This window comes from Schistocerca gregaria, chromosome 2, assembly GCF_023897955.1.
Source record: "Schistocerca gregaria isolate iqSchGreg1 chromosome 2, iqSchGreg1.2, whole genome shotgun sequence".
NCBI lineage: Eukaryota > Metazoa > Arthropoda > Insecta > Orthoptera > Acrididae > Schistocerca > Schistocerca gregaria.
This window is the reverse complement of record NC_064921.1, coordinates 769663096-769680820: the sequence shown is the minus strand read 5'-3', so window position 1 is coordinate 769680820 and position 17725 is coordinate 769663096. Positions and strand designations below refer to the sequence as shown.

Sequence of the window (17725 nt, the reverse complement as noted above, 5' to 3'; positions counted from 1 at the left end):
GAGTCCCTTAGTGCTCAGAGCCATTTGAACCATTTTTTGAACCATTTGAAGTGCACCGTTACAACCACAGTCAAACGGCGAAGCGGAACGTTTTGTCAGAACCTTCGCACTGCACGCGCCATTGATCGAGCACTGCAACTGTTTCTCGCCCCCTCCCTTCGTTCCCATCGACGATATGGACTATGGCCGGTGGAATTGCTTTACGGTCGCCGGCATCGAACACTGCTCCACCTGCTCCAGCCTCCTCAGCATCCAGCGCCGCAAGTATCGCTTCGCGCTGCGTGATATTGTGTTTTTCAGGGTGGGTAGCGGCAGCAGACTGTGGCCGCTAGGCGAGATCCTTCGTCGCCATGGCGCATGCAGGTATCTCATTTCAGGCCTAGACGGACTGCAGCTCCGACAACACAATCAAATTCGCCGCGACCGACTGGAGACGTCCCAGTCGAATCGTAGATTCAAGATTAGCGAGTTCCATAGCAGCATCGACACTCGTTACTTTGCTTGTACTATCTATGTAGCATAGACTTGGAACTGTTTATACTGAAGAAACTTGCTCATTTTATATGTCGCCCTTTGATTGCGACACAAGTTTGTTATTGTTAAGTTAAGTATTATCTCTTTTCATTATGTAATAAAACTCATTAATACGACTTGTTTTATTTGGTTGTCTAGCGAACCTTGTACGAAGGATTCCCAGACATCCCGTGTTTGACGACAAGGATGGAGACATAATACAATATTCTCACGAAATTTCTGTCACCATCTTCCTCCTCCGAATGAGAAAATATTTTGTTGACTCTGGGATTCATTTACAAAGCTTTGTGGTCTTGAAGATCAGTGGTTGGCGGTTTGGAGCCGGAGAATGTTGACGATATGAATTTATACAGTACTATGTACGCTCATTGTTCTGCTGAGATATGTAATTACAAAGGCTTATATATGTCTTGGTTTTCTTCGGTTGTAGGTGTATAACACTAGAATTTCGACGATATGAATTTATATAATGCTATGTAGATTTATTGTTCTGCTGGTAGATGTAATAACAAAGGTTTGATGTTCGGCGGATGTAGGTGTAGAGCCCTATAATTTCGACGATATGATTTATATAATGCTTTGTAGATTCGTTATTCTATTGGTAGATGGAATTATAAAGATCTGTTGTGTTTTGCCGCTTCGCGACCCCGGACGTGGGCAAGTCGTTACGGCGCGGGAAGCGCCCGGCCCCTTCTGATGGAATGTTTACATATGCATTTGAATGGAAGTTAGTTTATGGATCACTATTTAGATCTTTACGCAAGCTTGCGGTGTTCATTTTTCTGAAGTCGGTAAGGCATATGTCTGTGGCTAGTGAGACCAGATAACACGTACCAAAGTTTGTTTGCTCGCTGCCGTAGGAGCTCGTTTTCTGCAGTTCATACGTTGCTCTAACCTAATATTTACAGTGCGCACAAGAGTGTCTTATTATGTCTCCATTTAGTCACTCGCACGGAAACAGTTTTAAATTTAAAATGCACACTCAAAACCGCACTCTAACAATTATACTCTGTTCATCATAAGAATGAAGCTGATGTAAACATTACGATATGTGTTGTTCCGCTTTTGCTTGAATCTCATTGGATTTCGCTTCACATGGAGCGGAACCTTAGTTGCGACCAGTACAGTCAAGTACGATAATAAGGATACGTTTTATGTTGCTTTACACGCATATAGACTGAGCGATAATGCGCGGGGCAACAGCTTTACTGGCATATTAAACTTGGACAGCACTGGCCAACCAGTTGTCCAACTAGCCTGCAATGATGTGAGCAGTTGCAATTCAGATGTAAAAAGAGACGGGAAAAGAAACAATATAGCTTCGAATGTCATTTAATTTTTAAAGGCAATGAAATAATATTACGCAAAACTCCAACACTATCACGCGCTTCTTAGGTGACCAGACGGAAAGCATAAAATGCACTCTCACACCACATAGTATTTTAATTACAAACAAGAGTTATGAAAATTCCTAACTTCAACACAGGTTAATGTTTCTGAGCGAGCTGTGAGTGATGCAAAAGCATACTTCAGGTGTTTCACGGTACCATTGAATACTGAAGCCATTGAAGGTAGTAATTATAGTCAGTCGTCTGGTAATCTCTTAGCTCCTTCCTTATCCGAATTCGATTAATACATTTCAGTACTGAAACTGTCATCTGCTACATTGATAACGAGTCGATCAACAACAGAATCCGCGAAGCCACCCAGGTGCGGCATTTTATTCTCTTCTTTTATGATGTGTTATTCTATATCCCGCCAACGTTCGGTAAAGACTTGTGAAAAAGCTGCGTGCATTAGTTCCAGTACGTCTGACAGCTTAACAGTCTTGTTATTTTTCGGGCCAAGTCCCTTAACTTGGCTCCAGATCAGTTCTGTTGGTTTCATATTGCAATGGTACAGTGGCAAGTGTTAAAATGCAGGATTTGTATGGTGAGCTCGCTGGTGTAAAAATGATTGTCTTTCATGTTTTTACGACACGTATCTACATCTGTGGTATAAAACAATGGACACAGTCCAAGTAAAGAGTATTTAACTCTTCATTTTTGCCTAAAAATGTTTTCTTAATTTAAGCAACCTTTATTAACCGTCTTTCATAAAATATTGATAATTGAGGTCTATATTTGAAACGAAAACAGGAATTTCGCGTGCGATATGTAATTAAAAACAAGAAGACGTATATTATTCATAAAAAATGATGAATTTTACATATAGGAAATGTAGGTATTTCAAATTGAAGGAGAAAAAAATTGACTCGGGCGATAGTTGAACTAGTGAACCATGTACTTGAGTCATTGAACTACACTACCCACTCCGCTACAAACGAAAATGTAATTCTTTCTCAACTGTATATAGTACAGTATCTCGGGATACTCAAAACCGATTATCTCTGTTAATTTAATGACAAACATTAGAACAACCCATCTCTTGGCAGTTTTAATCGTGTTCCACTCGCATTTTCCACTACGGCACAGGAAGCAGCCTCAGCTATTTTCATACTGCGTATTAACAGCGAGACAGGCGGAGTGCAACGGCGCAGGGACTGTGACTGTGTACGATTTTTGAAATAAAAGCTACGGAACTACAGCGTTTTTTGGAAAAACGTTGATGAATGGTGGTGCAGTAGAATATCTTAAAGTTTGATTCAGCGCAACTTAGTAACAATATAGGCCTACCAATACATAAGTAGGACCTACATCCAAGAGCGTAACAACACCAGTGCACGTCCGCTACGGCTTCTGGCAAATCATCGCGGTTGTGTATGTTTACATCAGGTTTATTCTTATAATGAACGGAGTATAGTCTCTATAGCACCACACAGTGTTGTCCGCGGCAAAATTGACCGGAGAACGTTTATGGAAGCACTACGTTTTCATACGTATGATAGTTTTATAAACTGTTACTGTGTTTTCTGTCGTGCCGTCGATACCAGGATACTGTGATTACTGCTTCATCATTATCTCTTAGCGTCAAAGCTTGGATTATTTCACTTCGGGCAGCATATCGTCACATTTAAGTTTCTTTGACAGTCTGTTCTGCATTCCGAAACTGAGTTTCTCACGGCTATTTAGTCTGTGCAATTTTACTTACACAATTGTTCGCACAGAATTTAGTCTCGTCCTCGCATTACTTCGTGTCGTGAAACTTGGATGTAAAAACTTACAAATTTTTTGCTCTGGTTTTGACATATTCATGTTCTCCTGTGTATGATCCCACTGTCAGATAGCTTTTCTTGCTCCACTCTCTGACATATTGAGCTAATTCGAGAAAAAAAGGTTAGGTCATAAATTTATGTAACACCGCCTAATAGGCGACACAAGGCTCCTAACATTACAAGACGGAAATTTAAGCGACAAAGCGTCATCAAAACACGAATGACACAAACGGTCATAGCAAAGAATCAAATCATAATCTATTTCGTCCTTCACTTAAATAAGGAGTGGCTCATCCCTACTTAGATACCATGACATACATACACATCTCAGAAAATGCAATGAATATATAAAGAAAAATACAGTAACATCTTATTTCTTCTACAAATCATAAAAATGAGAAACAAGTAACATATTTTCAATCGAAAATATAACATTTGCTTCCTCACTTGTAAAGCTAACCATGAAATTCTGTGCATACTGTGCACTGTTATATAAATATACTCTTATTTGGAATTAGCATATTGCAGACTTCTTTGGTTTTGTTTCGTGCCTAGCACATCGTTTTTGTACATTGAAATAATTGTCAGTATTAAAATTGGTTCAAATGGCTCGAAGCACAATGTAACTTTAACATCTGAGGTTATCAGTCCCCTAGACTTACAACTACTTAAACCTAACTACCCTAAGACATCACACACAGCCATGCCTGAGGCAGGATTCGAACCTGCGACCGTAGAAGGCTCGCGGTTCCTGACTGAAGCGCCTAGAACCGCTCGGCCACAGCGGCAGGCTGCCAGTATTAGACATCTTCTAGGTTCCTTCCATTAGTCGAGGATTGTCAAATTTTTTTGATAAGAATAAAAGACTTACATCTTGGTTAATGTTTATGAAATGAATAAATTCCTTCATTATGACATTTCACAATAAACATTATCAGCTTCCTGTTGATGAGATACATTTTGTCAACATGGAATAGCCATGTAATCTTTTACGCATTATTAATAATAGTATCTTGTCAATTTATGACCACACGAAATACAACTAACATAACACAAAAAACAGTAAAATAAACAGATACAGGTTATTCACAAGCTTTCCTAACGCTGAAACATATATCTTTACTGGATAAATCTTTACAGATCGTGGTGGTGGTACAATCATTTCATCTTGGTAAATCGATCGTAGATAGATATTTTACTCCCTGAAACTTCTGTAATTGTTCTTCCAAAACTTCAGCCCGGGTTATCACGATTTCAATAATTTTGTTATGTTTCGAGCGTCAAGTAAAAGATGCACGCATCCACCTCCTTCATTTACTGTTAACAATAGCGTGCTGTAAGGTGACATGGATGTTTCTATAATATTCTAGGCCAGCGTTTTGCCGGTCGGAGTGGGCGAGCGGTTCTAGGCGCTACAGTCTGGAACCGCGCGACCGCTACAGTCGCAGGTTCGAATCCTGCCTCGGGCATGGATGTATGTGATGTGCTTAGGTTAGTTAGGTTTAAGTAGTTCTAAGTTCTAGGGGACTGATGACCTCAGAAGTTTGGTCCCATAGTGCTTAGAGCCATTTTGAGCCAGCGTTTTTTTTTTTTTTTTTATTTCCCGGTTAACTGCCTCCCTTTTCGACAGCGGTATAGAATAAGTTTGACGTGAAAATGTTTCACGTGGGACAACATTCATCTTGTAAACGTATCCTCATACGAGCCCAGGTCTACAAGAGAACTTTTTTTTTTACAAACGATAATAACAAATCAGAGAGCTCAGCTTTCTGCTGTTGACTAAGGTATTCTGATTCTCGTGCCTTAGCGAAGGTCATGTTAAAATCAGGTATATCGTCATTTACTTGATTAGATATAACCTTGCTATTTTCATAGTCAACAAAATGATTGTCTGCTCACAACACTTCGCTGCCTATAGACTTCATTATTCTGGCAAAATTTAGCTTAACATGCCTTAGTGCGCAACAAATCCAAAGTAAACGCTTTACTTCTAACTTCTATCTGGCAGGCTCCACTCCGGAGGTCGATCTGTGCACCCCCCCCCCCCTTCCTTTCGTATAAATTCCATTCCTAACAGCCAGGACGCAGACAAGACGATAACGATGTAAAACGTGCATTCTATTACTCCTCAAATAGTACTTCAGTCTGTGCCTGCTTCTCACTCCTTTGTGTCCGTGCGCCAGTGGCTCGAGAGACAACACAATTCTGCACAAGCAATGTCGGAACCTTCCTGGTCTCACATGCCTTATTAAAAAAATTTGAACCAAGTACATACAATTTTGCCTCCTTAACTATAATGATGGCGGGTGGTATTTCATCTACTGCTGCGTTTACTGCTGCCTGAACTTGCTCTTAATAATATTCTGTACTCGACATTGGATCGTTATGCAAGTCATCCCATGTCCAGTTCCTTCGTTATAACGAAACTTGTTCGTTATAACATTATTCATTTCGCCGCCATTCCATTCCACGGCCGATATCCAGATGCAGTATAGGAACGATTTTAGTCTGACTGCTGATCCGTAACCTTAACTATTTGTATTTGTATTTGTATTGCTTGGTTATTATATCTGACTCGATGCTGATGTTCTTGTCACCCGGGAAGCGGCGGTGAAAAATTTACGAGCAGTGGCCCCTGGAAATTAGACTGCCACTGACCATGGGTTAGTTTATGGCTTTACCCCCAAAAAATGGTTCAAATGGCTCTGAGCACTATGGGACTTAACATCTGAGGTCATCAGTCCCCTAGAACTTAGAACTACTTAAACCTAACCAACCTAAGGACATCACACACATCCATGCCCGAGGCAGGATTCGAACCTGCGACCATAGCGGTCTCGCGGTTCCCGACTGAAGCGCCTAGAACCGCTCGGCCACACTGGCCGGCAAAACGCTGGCCTAGAATATTATAGAAACATCCATGTCACCTTACAGCACGCTATTGTTAACAGTAAATGAAGGAGGTGGATGCGTGCATCTTTTACTTGACGCTCGAAACAGTATCCCTGATTTTTGCGAGTGCCTGCTACTCTTATTCCCCGGGAGATATCTCTGGTTATTGTTATTATTTCAGCTCCCAAATTGAGAACTGTTCTGGTTTTCTGCGTGTGCACTGCCATTCCTGCGTTCGCCAGTGGGCGTGGCACATTTGCTGTTTCCTCCGTGATTGCTACTGAGATGTTTATATTTTCCCACCTCCGCGTTGCAAATGTTTTGAGTGAAATTCCCAGTCGATGCGCTGTTGTTTTCACGTCAATTCTACCAACATTGAGAGTTGTTTAGTTCTCGTGGTTTTGTAAAATTCCTGGATTCATGTCTCGTCGCTGTGCAGCCTATGAAAAGGATTGCGGAAGACTCCCAAATAAATTTCAAAGTACAGTGCAGTTTTAATACCAATATATTTCCAGGACTCTGGTGTCCGAGCCTGTTGAACTGTACCGGTTACATCAGGTGTGCCCAAAGTTGACATCAAACGACACAGAGATCACAACAATCAACAAACGTATGAGCCTACAATACATTTGCTCGCAACCCTTGCCAAAAAACGAGTGCCCAAAGGCGCCTGCGTAACCTCTATTTATACTTTTGTTAACAATTACATACAATGAAAATTACAATTTTATGTAAAATCACAGTTAAAAGTTAAACCGAATATGAGCTACACATTGCTAAAAATTTACAATCTCAGTGCTGAACAAGGTGAACCTATTTTCAACTTAGTTACGAGCTAATACAACATTTTCTGACCATTTATGTTACAGGTAGCAATTACATTTCTAAATTTGGTTATAACAAATCAAGTAGTGCCTGAATTTTAGTGCTAACATATAATGGAGATTCAATTAACGTGCTTTATTTATATGTTCTATTTACTGGTACATACTGACCGTGTGCTACATTTCTTTCGATTAGTTACAGTATTAATTTCACATTTATATTGTGTTTCTCACATAAGAACAATGTTAATCAGCAAAGCATCGTTTTCGAATTATATGTATACTGAAATAGCGGTTATTTTTGTATGTAATTTGGAAACACGTCACTTTACAATTGGACAATTAGGACTGGTGTTTATCTTTAATGCTCTCCGAGGGTCTCTGATAGGTAGCAATGAGATACAGTAATATTTCACCACCATTGTTGTGGTTCGCGTTATGTTGCGGGCTGTCACAGCGGCTACCATTCAGACTTTCCACGCATCTTAAATTAAATCAAGCGAATGCACCAGAGACAAAAAATTATCCCAAGTGTCTTCGGGCGCGTGTGTTAGCTTTTCCAGAATATTGATTGGCAATTAACCTTTTACAATTACCATCACATCTTTGTCTGGTATGAGACTATCGTAATACCGTTTCTTTCCAATGTACTTCTCAAAATATTTCCGAAGACTTTCTTGCTTGGCATTGCAAGTCTTCAGGTTGAATACTTCACGTCTTAGCCGCGCTTGAATTTGTTGACCAGTTTTTGTTTAAGAATGTCTGTTCGAATTCTTCACGCGTCGAACAGAATTTTGCCGTTGCCACGGTCCATAATGCGGATTCACTCTGCACGTACGAGGTGGTAAACTGAATTTTCTGTCGTTAGTTGCACGTGTTTGTTAACATGCCCCTGCGTACAAATATCACCTGATGTGGAAACTTTTTGTCTGGAATAAACACCTCACATTGCCTGTGCTTAAGAAGGCTTTCTTCCAAAAGCGCCCGTAGAATCACTAAATGCATCCTGCACATGCGAGTTGTACATTGGTACATTCCCGTATGTTAGCGGCATGTCCATGGGCGTCTATTGTGCCACGCGGCGTGTTAACAACTCTTTCGGCCTGTTCTTTGAGATCGGTTACTTGAGCGTTAACATCGTCTCGCCATTAGCTGCTAAAATTTTTCTCATTTCGCCAAGTTCTGTGCAAATAGTTTCGCTTGCAGTTCCTGGCTCGGAGACAACTTCCGCGCTTACGGCTTGCACCGCAGCATGTATTTCTTGTTGGCGTTGTTCGTTGTTTCCGTATCTCTTTTTGGAAACCCATTTTTCTCCCTGACCAGTTAGATCTTGTCACCTTCTGACCCTGCCCAAGAGAAAACTTATTTAACTCGCTAGTGAGGTTCGAGACTAGTCTCTATTTCAGATTGCTTGTGTTTTTTGTGATATCATCTGATAATTTATTACGACACTGGCTAACCATGCTGTACGTCTTAGTAAATTTGAAATTTCTGTTTGACTTCGTCCAATGTCGTAGTGATTCGTGTATTTATATCTACCACTACGGCATCGAACTTTGTATCCATTATTTTTCATATCAATAACTCACAGAGGTGAAGCAGATGTGAGACGTCACATTTCTGCAAAGACTGATACAACCAGATTAGCGATAGCATCGACATCAAAGCCTATTTCTGCATTCATGGCTGAAGTAGATACCCAGGAAGAATTGTTCGTTGCTGCTGCTGCAGAACTATCAAGCGCTTATAAAGTTGTCAGGTATTATGAATCCTTCAGTTCTCTTGATTGCATCATAAAACTCAATGCCACAATGTACCGTGATTTCAAAGTCACCGCAGAGCAATCTGCAACTAGGGCCAAAGCTACGACGATTGTTAAATATATTCTCGCACCACATTCCGTGTCCAAATGCATAAAACAACTGCACAAGTTTAATTTTACAATATAGGCACTGACACATCGAACCATAAGGGTGAAAAGATGTTTCCGTTAGTTGTTCAGTACTTTACTGAAACTGACAGAAACTTTTTTGGGGGGAGGGGGGGGGGGGGCAGCACCGATATTAACTCCAGAGGACTTAATCGACGTGGCTAGTGGAATGTGTTTCACCGAATTAAAGTAGAACCAAGAAAAAATGTGGAAGGAATTGGATGCCCTGCACATATTCTACACAATATTACATGAAGCGCTGCTGAAGTCTTAAATGTTGAAATTGAAATAATCGTCACGAAAATATTTAATTATCTTCCAGTATACATGATAAGCACTGAGAAGAAGAAAGAGTTCTGCTTATACGTTGATTTCGATCATTAGACTCTTGTGTCTCTCTCAAAAACCCTCAATGCCCGTAGTTGAGGGAATTCTTAAGCTTTGGATTCCATTAGAACAGTTTTTTGACGCCGAAGAACGGCCACCATGTTCTCCGTGTTTTTGCAGTAAAACGTGGCTCTATTTGAAAAAAATATATATAAAAGTCACGGAGAAGAATAAAGTGTCGATAACTGAAATAAGAAATTTGTTAACTGACACTCAGAGATAGCTGAATGCAAGGAGGTCTGCCAGTTTTGTTGACACAAAAACCAAGATAAATTTGAACAAGTTAAGAAATGAGAACACTAACCAAGAAATAATTACACTCCTGGAAATTGAAATAAGAACACCGTGAATTCATTGTCCCAGGAAGGGGAAACTTTATTGACACATTCCTGGGGTCAGATACATCACATGATCACACTGACAGAACCACAGGCACATAGACACAGGCAACAGAGCATGCACAATGTCGGCGCTAGTACAGTGTATATCCACCTTTCGCAGCAATGCAGGCTGCTATTCTCCCATGGAGACGATCGTAGAGATGCTGGATGTAGTCCTGTGGAACGGCTTGCCAAGCCATTTCCACCTGGCGCCTCAGTTGGACCAGCGTTCGTGCTGGACATGCAGACCGCGTGAGACGACGCTTCATCCAGTCCCAAACATGCTCAATGGGGGACAGATCCGGAGATCTTGAAGGCCAGGGTAGTTGACTTACACCTTCTAGAGCACGTTGGGTGGCACGGGATACATGCGGACGTGCATTTTCCTGTTGGAACAGCAAGTTCCCTTGCCCGTCTAGGAATGGTAGAACGATGGGTTCGATGACGGTTTGGATGTACCGTGCACTATTCAGTGTCCCCTCGACGATCACCAGAGGTGTACGGCCAGTGTAGCAGATCGCTCCCCACACCATGATGCCGGGTGTTGGCCCTGTGTGCCTCGGTCGTATGCAGTCCTGATTGTGGCGCTCACCTGCACGGCGCCAAACACGCTTACGACCATCATTGACACCAAGGCAGAAGCGACTCTCATCGCTGAAGACGACACGTCTCCATTCGTCCCTCCATTCATGCTTGTCGCGACACCAATGGAGGCGGGCTGCACGATGTTGGGACGTGAGCGGAAGGCGGCCTAACGGTGTGCGGGACCGTAGCCCAGCTTCATGGAGACGGTTTCGAATGGTCCTCGCCGATACCCCAGGAGCAACAGTGTCCCTAATTTGCTGGGAAGTGGCGGTGCGGTCCCCTACGGCCCTGCGTAGGATCCTACGGTCTTGGCGTGCATCCGTGCGTCGCTGCGGTCCGGTCCCAGGTCGACGGGCACGTGCACCTTCCGCCGACCACTGGCGACAACATCGATGTACTGTGGAGACCTCACGCCCCACGTGTTGAGCAATTCGGCGGTACGTCCACCCGGCCTCCCGCATGCCCACTATACGCCCTCGCTCAAAGTCCGTCAACTGCACATACTGTTCACGTCCACGCTGTCGCGGCATGCTACCAGTGTTAAAGACTGCGATGGAGCTCCGTATGCCATGGCAAACTGGCTGACACTGACGGCGGCGGTGCACAAATGCTGCGCAGCTAGCGCCATTCGACGGCCAACACCGCGGTTCCTGGTGTGTCCGCTGTGCCGTGCATGTGATCATTGCTTGTACAGCCCCCTCCCAGTGTCCGGAGCAAGTATGGTGGGTCTGACACACCGGTGTCAATGTGTTCTTTTTTCCATTTCCAGGAGTGTAATTAGATTTCGAAAATTGAGGAATAGACAATGGCTATCTATTTCACAGCATTTGATTACTTAGAGAAATGGGCTATTTCTTTAATAAAAATCAAGTACTTGATTGGATGACACTATCTAAAACACCATATTGGGTAATATTGAAAACACTGTTATATATCTGACAAAAATGGTGTGAAGATTTCATGTGGCAATTGTTTTCAGGAATGTAAGGATCTGAAGAGCTTTTTAAAAACTAAACGTGACTCGGAAGAGTGGGAGTCCAAACACTCTGTGGAAGGAAGATGAATTGCGTCAAACAGGCCTTGGAAGGCCCAACGGTAGCAACCGGCCGCCGTGTCATCCTCAGACCAAAGGCGTCACTGGATGTGGTTATGGAGGTGCATGTGGTCAGCACACCGCTCTCCCAGCCGTATGTCAGTTTACGAGACCGGAGCCGCTACTTCTCAATCAAGTAGCTCCTCAGTTTGCTTCACAAGGTCTGAGTGCACCCCGCTTGCCAACAGCGCTCGGCAGACCGAACGGTCACCCATCCAAGTGCTATCCAAGCCCGACAGCGCTTAACTTCGGTGATCTGACGAGAACTCGTGTTACCACTGCGGCAAGGCCGTTGGCCAAAAATCCTGAACACAAATGCCAAATGCTAAAATAATGTGAATATCTGTTTCCTATTCCCGCACACAACGCCACTGTGGAAAGAGTATTTTCGTTGACGTCGACCAAGTGGACTTATGAAAGATATAGACTGCTGTCAGGGACTGTGGAACCAGTCTTACAGTGCTACTTTAACTACGAGATGACCTGCAAAGAGTTTTAGAAATACATAAGAGGGAAAAAAGACGTGCTGGGAAAGGTGAAATTTCCGAAAACTATGGTGTACCAAGTACTTCTGCCGCAACAAGTTTCATGTAATTGTGTTCTGAATAAAAATTTAATATACTAAATAATTTATTACTTCATTTCTCCAACCCCATCTCAGAGTGTTAGATACGGCAACCCAATTCGCACGCCATCTTGATGTGTAAAGTTGGAATGGGAAAAACTGACTGGTTAAAATTGATACACGAATTTTAGTTCCAAATAAACGCTATTTTCGGTATTTGTTTGGTCTCAGTTAGAACAAGTGTTCTTTTTATTTTTACCAACAACCGAGTAAAAAACTGAAGTATCAATTAGGCATAGCAGCAGTGCTAAAATTGTTATTTTTTTCTCAAATCGTTTTATAAAAACGAGTAGTTTTTATTCGTAAAATTTGCATTGTAATGTTACTTATAATCTGTCTTGATTGCAAAAAATGTTTATTCACATGACCGGACCGGTTCCTGTGGTTGGACGGGTTACTCCTGTAACCAAAATTGCAGATCTGTAGACGGTTCTAGAGGAACCGAAACCGGTCATGTGAACAAAAATTTTTTGCAATCAAGACAGATTATAAGTAACATTATAAAACCAGTGATTGCATTTTCCCATCAGACATTACTACAGAAAATAGGTAAAGTTATCAGTGCTTGAAAGTCTCTTCGGGTTTGTTGCTGGATCCTAAAATCAACTGGATTCAATATTTCGGCGATCCAACTTTCGCCATCTTCGGGAGAATGCTGCTTCTGCTGTTCAGTCCAGCTGAGAACTGATGCCATGGCTTTTTTTTTCTTTATTGTAATCCGCTCTTCAGTTAAATGGCATACAAATAATCAAAGAGCAAACTGATACATAAAAAAGGAGGAAAAAGGGGGATATAAAGACATAGTAAGTGGAGACAATGGAAGTTAAAATATACACTAACACGTGGAAGTTTATTGGGAGACAGATAAAAAGGTGACATACAGATAAAATAACACAGTCGGCGATTTGTGAAGCACTTAAAATACACTGAAGTCGCACACACAAAAGTCGGCCACAGTATAAAAACACACAGAGCGAGAGACATTTAAAAAACCACTACAAGCAATGGAACACACATGGAGAATAAAATCCACTAGTTGAGACCTGCAGAGGGATGGTAGGCCTGAGAGGAGGGAAAGGGAGGGGAAAGGAAGGTGCAATGGGGGGGGGGGGTTTGCTGGAGGTGGGGGGGGGGCATGGGACACACCAGGAGGCAGGAGACAGGCAGGGTGGAATATGAAGAGGGTAGCCAAGGCAGTAGGGAGTGGAGACACAGAAGCAGGGCATGGAAAAGGGGAGGGCGTAGGAGGGAGGAAAACTGCTCAGGGAAAGGGAAGAGGAGGGGAGAGGGAGCCCTGAGGAAGAAGAGGAGGAGGAAGGTGGGGTTAGAGTTGGTAGCTTATCATCCAGGAGGGGTAGGTGCTGAAAATTGCATTGGGAAAGGAGGTAGAGGATGTGGAGATGAAGAGAGGGCAGGACACAATGGTAAAGGAGCGACAATGGGCTAAGGTAGGAGAGGAAGGGTGATCGAGTCAGTTGGATATGTACAGGCTGCAGATGTGTTCGAGGAAAAGAAGAAGCTGAGGGAAAGGGATGAGGTCGTAGAGGATGTGCATGGGGGACAGAAGGTGACACGGAAGGCAAGGCAGGGTGCATAGCATTCTAGGATTTGAAGGGCTTTATCGAATCTAGGAGGGGTGGAAATCCAAGTGATGCTGACATAAAAAAGTATGGGGTGGATCAAGCATTTTAGGTGTGAAGGATGGTGGAAGGACGCAGTCCCCATGTCTAGCTGGACAGGAGTTTCAGGAGATGGAGTCTATTGTGGGCTTTGTTTTGGATCATAAAGAGATGGGATGCCAAGGTGAGGTGCAGTCAAGGGTGAGGCAAAGGTATTGCAGGGTAGGAGTGAGGTGGATAGGATGACCATAAATGGTGATGTAAAAATCTTGAAGCCAGAAGAAGTGGGTGGTACAACCTATGATTATTGCCTGGATCTTGGAAGGATTGATGCAAAGAAGCCACAGCTTGCACCAAGCAGAGAACTGGTCAAGGTGGCTCTGAAGGATACGTTGGGATTGTCGGAGTGTAGAATAAAGGGCCAGAAAAGCGGTGTCATCAGCAAATTGGAAGAGATGAAGATGTGGGGGAGGTTTGGGCATATCGGCAGTATACAGGAGACAGAGGAGAGGGGAAAGGTTGGAGCCTTGGGCATGCTGGCAGCCGGATAGAAAGTATGGGAGTTGGTATTGTGGATAGTGACATACAAGGGACGATGGGAGAGGAAGGAAGCAACAAGATGGACGAAATTGATGGGGTAAGCATTGGTCTGGAGTTTGAAGAGGAGCATGGGATCCCAGAAACAGTCATAGGCGTTCTGGAGGTCGAGGTACACAAAGATAGCAGAGCGACGGGAGTTAAGTTGGAGGGACAGAAGATTGGTTAGGTTAAGGAATTGGTCACTGGTTGAGAAGGAGGGCCGGAAGCCACACTGGGTAAGAGGAAGAAAGTGGTGCTGGTTAAAGTGGTGTTGATTTGGTGGGAGATAATGCACTCCAAGACCTTATTGAACACGGAGGAGAGGAAGATGGGAGGATAAGAAGAGGTGTCAGAGGGGGGTTTGTTGGGTTTAGGGAACAGCAGGACATGGGAAGTCTTCCACCGGTCAGGGTAAAAGCCCATGGAGAGGAGGATGTTGTACAGGGTAGCAAGGGCAGCCAGGAAGAACAGAGAGGATTCCTTGAGGTGGCAGTAGGTTATACCATCATGACCAGGCACGGTGTTGCATTTGGAACAGTGGATGAGTTTGATGTCATGTGCGGTAATGTGAATGTTTATGTTATAAGGGGGTGGCTGATCCAAGTACACAAAACTGGGGGCAAGTGGCAGGAGAGAGATATCAGTGTATTCAAGAATGGTGGGGAAGAGGGAGTAATCACAATGGGGATTGTCACGAATGGAGGAGACCTTGGAGAGGTAGGAAGCAAAATGGTTAGCCTCACTTAGGTTGTCAGGGAAGGAGCAGCTGTCATGGAGAAGCAGGTAATGTGGAGCAGGAGGCTACCAGTAAGGTGGTGGAAATCGGATCAGTGCTTAGAGGAGTTGACAGGGAAGGTTGAGTTGAGGCACGTATATGTCTGGCGCCGGTCCCAGCATTTCTTTGATGTGAGGAGGTTGTGGATGTGTTGTTGTAATTGCTGCTGGTGGAGGAGTGTATCCCAGTAATGGGTGTGGAGGAAGGAGCAGTAGAGCCTAAGGGATTAATAGAGATAGCATAGGGCAGTGAGGGTGGATGAGTATAGTGTTAACATGGGCCACCACATCATCAGTGATGGTCTTCTGGAGGAAGGAAGAGGGATGGGTGATGTCAGTGGGATGGTGATAGGTAAAGGGGCGTCTTTCGACCTATGAGGCAATGGATTCCCAGTAGGCATCCTAGTCAGCACGGCATTAATTGTGGATAGACTTCAGAAGGGCAGCAGGACAGGGGCAGGAGGGAGGCCATGGGCAGAGGAGAAGGTGATAAGGGTGGGGAGGTGGTCACTACCAATGGGACAAGGATGTCTGTGGCGATATGACCAAAGAGGTTGGGGGAAATTAGGATGACATCTGGGGTGGAGTTACTTTCGAGACAGGTGTGCTGTGAGAGAGGAACAAGGCCACCATGGAGGGTGGAAAGGTACTGATGCCACTGCCAGATGGTGGCAGGGTCATGGCTGTGGATGGTGAGGTCGGTAGCAATCACATAGGTGGGGAAGGTACAGTCAACATGGGAAATGAAGTCATAGGGGAGAAGAGCTGCAAGACGGATATAGATAATGGCACAGGTGATGGCGAGGGAGGGAGAAAAGGTGTTCAGGAGAAGGTGTTCAATCAAATAGTTGAGTAGGGGCTGTGGCTGGCTGCTTGAGGTGGCTAATAACTACCCCGTCTTGTGCAAGAGGAAGGGGCTTGACAGTGCAGTGAAGGAGATAGGGAGAGGTGTGGACAACATGGTGATGTTGGAGGAAGGTTTCACTAATGATAAAGGGGTGGACTTGGTGCTGGGACAGGGTATGCATGAAGAAGTATTTTGTGACAGGGAGTGAGTGAATGTTTAGGTTGAGAAGATGATACTGTCAATGCACCAAGAAGTGGGAGGGGGGAAGGCAGTAGGGGGAGGAGAGAGTGGCTTATACGAGGGTGTGTAGGTGGGTGAAGGGAAAGGGTGGCGTGGTTGTAGTTGTAGGTGTCATAGGTATTCAAGCAGAAGATCAAGCAGGCAGCAAGGGAGATATGCTGGAGGGTGTGGGGGTGTGAGAAGGAGCAGATATGTTGCAGACTGACGGTCAGGAACCAGTTGATGTCTTCAGCTGTAGGGGGAGCACAGAGGGAATTGTTGAGGTGGATAGGCTGCTCGATGGGGCGAATGGGGATAGTGAGCTAAGGGTTGGTGGGAGGGGCCTTGCCTTTGCATTTGGAGGAGTAGGTGGGATGGGGCTCATCGCAGGTGTTGCAGGAAAGAGGAGAGGTGAGGTTAGGACACTGTTCAAGGAATTGGGAGGATTTACAATGGGACAGGTGAGGGGGGGGGGGGGGTTCTTGCAATTTTGGGTGAGGTGGTCATTGTATTGGAGACAGCATTGGCAGCAGTAGGGTTGAGGAGGGTAACAGGACAGGTGGAAATGGTTGAAAATCGGGGCTCCCTGAGTGTGGAGGTGATCTATGGAGGAAGTGGACTCGGTAAAGGCATGCATGAGATGGTAGGGCCAGAGGAGTTGAAAATATAGTGGACCTAGCAGATTTCAAGGGCAGGGTGGGTGTTGAGATCCACCAACACCTCTGCCTCCATGATCACAGGGCTGAGTTTTGTGACTGTGATGGTTGGCAGATGCCGAGGGGTTTGGGTTGATGAGGAGAGGGGGATGTAAAGAAGGGGGTGAGGGATGCGTTGGAGCCAAAGGTGATGTGTGGAAGGCGCTGAGGGATATCAGTGTGGAAAGAAGGAGAGGGGGATTTGATGAGAACAGTCTCTGTGGGGGATAAGTTGTGTAATGCAAGCACTGGGGATGTACTTAGAGATTTCGAAGGTGAGGGTGCAGGCATCTAGGAATTTAGGATTTGGGTTGGCAAGGATGAAGGTACACAGGGTGGGTGCTGGGGAGGCAGGAGGAGGGGTGGAGCCCATGTGGGTTTCAGAAGGAACAGGGGTGGGTGGTGGTTTTTTGGAGGAAGGGGTGGAGGTGAGGTCACCACTTGGGGGCTTGGGAGGATGTTTTGCGGATGAGACCTGGGAGGAGGGGTGAGGGATTGGATGGATTCGTAGGTTGTGGGAGACAGGCCCCTCTTGTGAGGCAGCAGCACTGTGAACAGAGGTGGGGCACTGTATGGTGCAGTGGGTGG

At 44.4% G+C, this 17725-nt stretch overlaps 1 protein-coding gene and 1 pseudogene across 1 annotated transcript in view; one reads left to right on the top strand and one right to left on the bottom strand.

Moving 5' to 3' along the window:
* Positions 1 to 17725, top strand: part of LOC126334997 (sodium-independent sulfate anion transporter-like) — a 317982-nt gene that overhangs the window by 144648 nt on the left and 155609 nt on the right. The window lies entirely within an intron of this gene.
* Positions 11959 to 12076, bottom strand: LOC126337232 (5S ribosomal RNA; annotated as a pseudogene).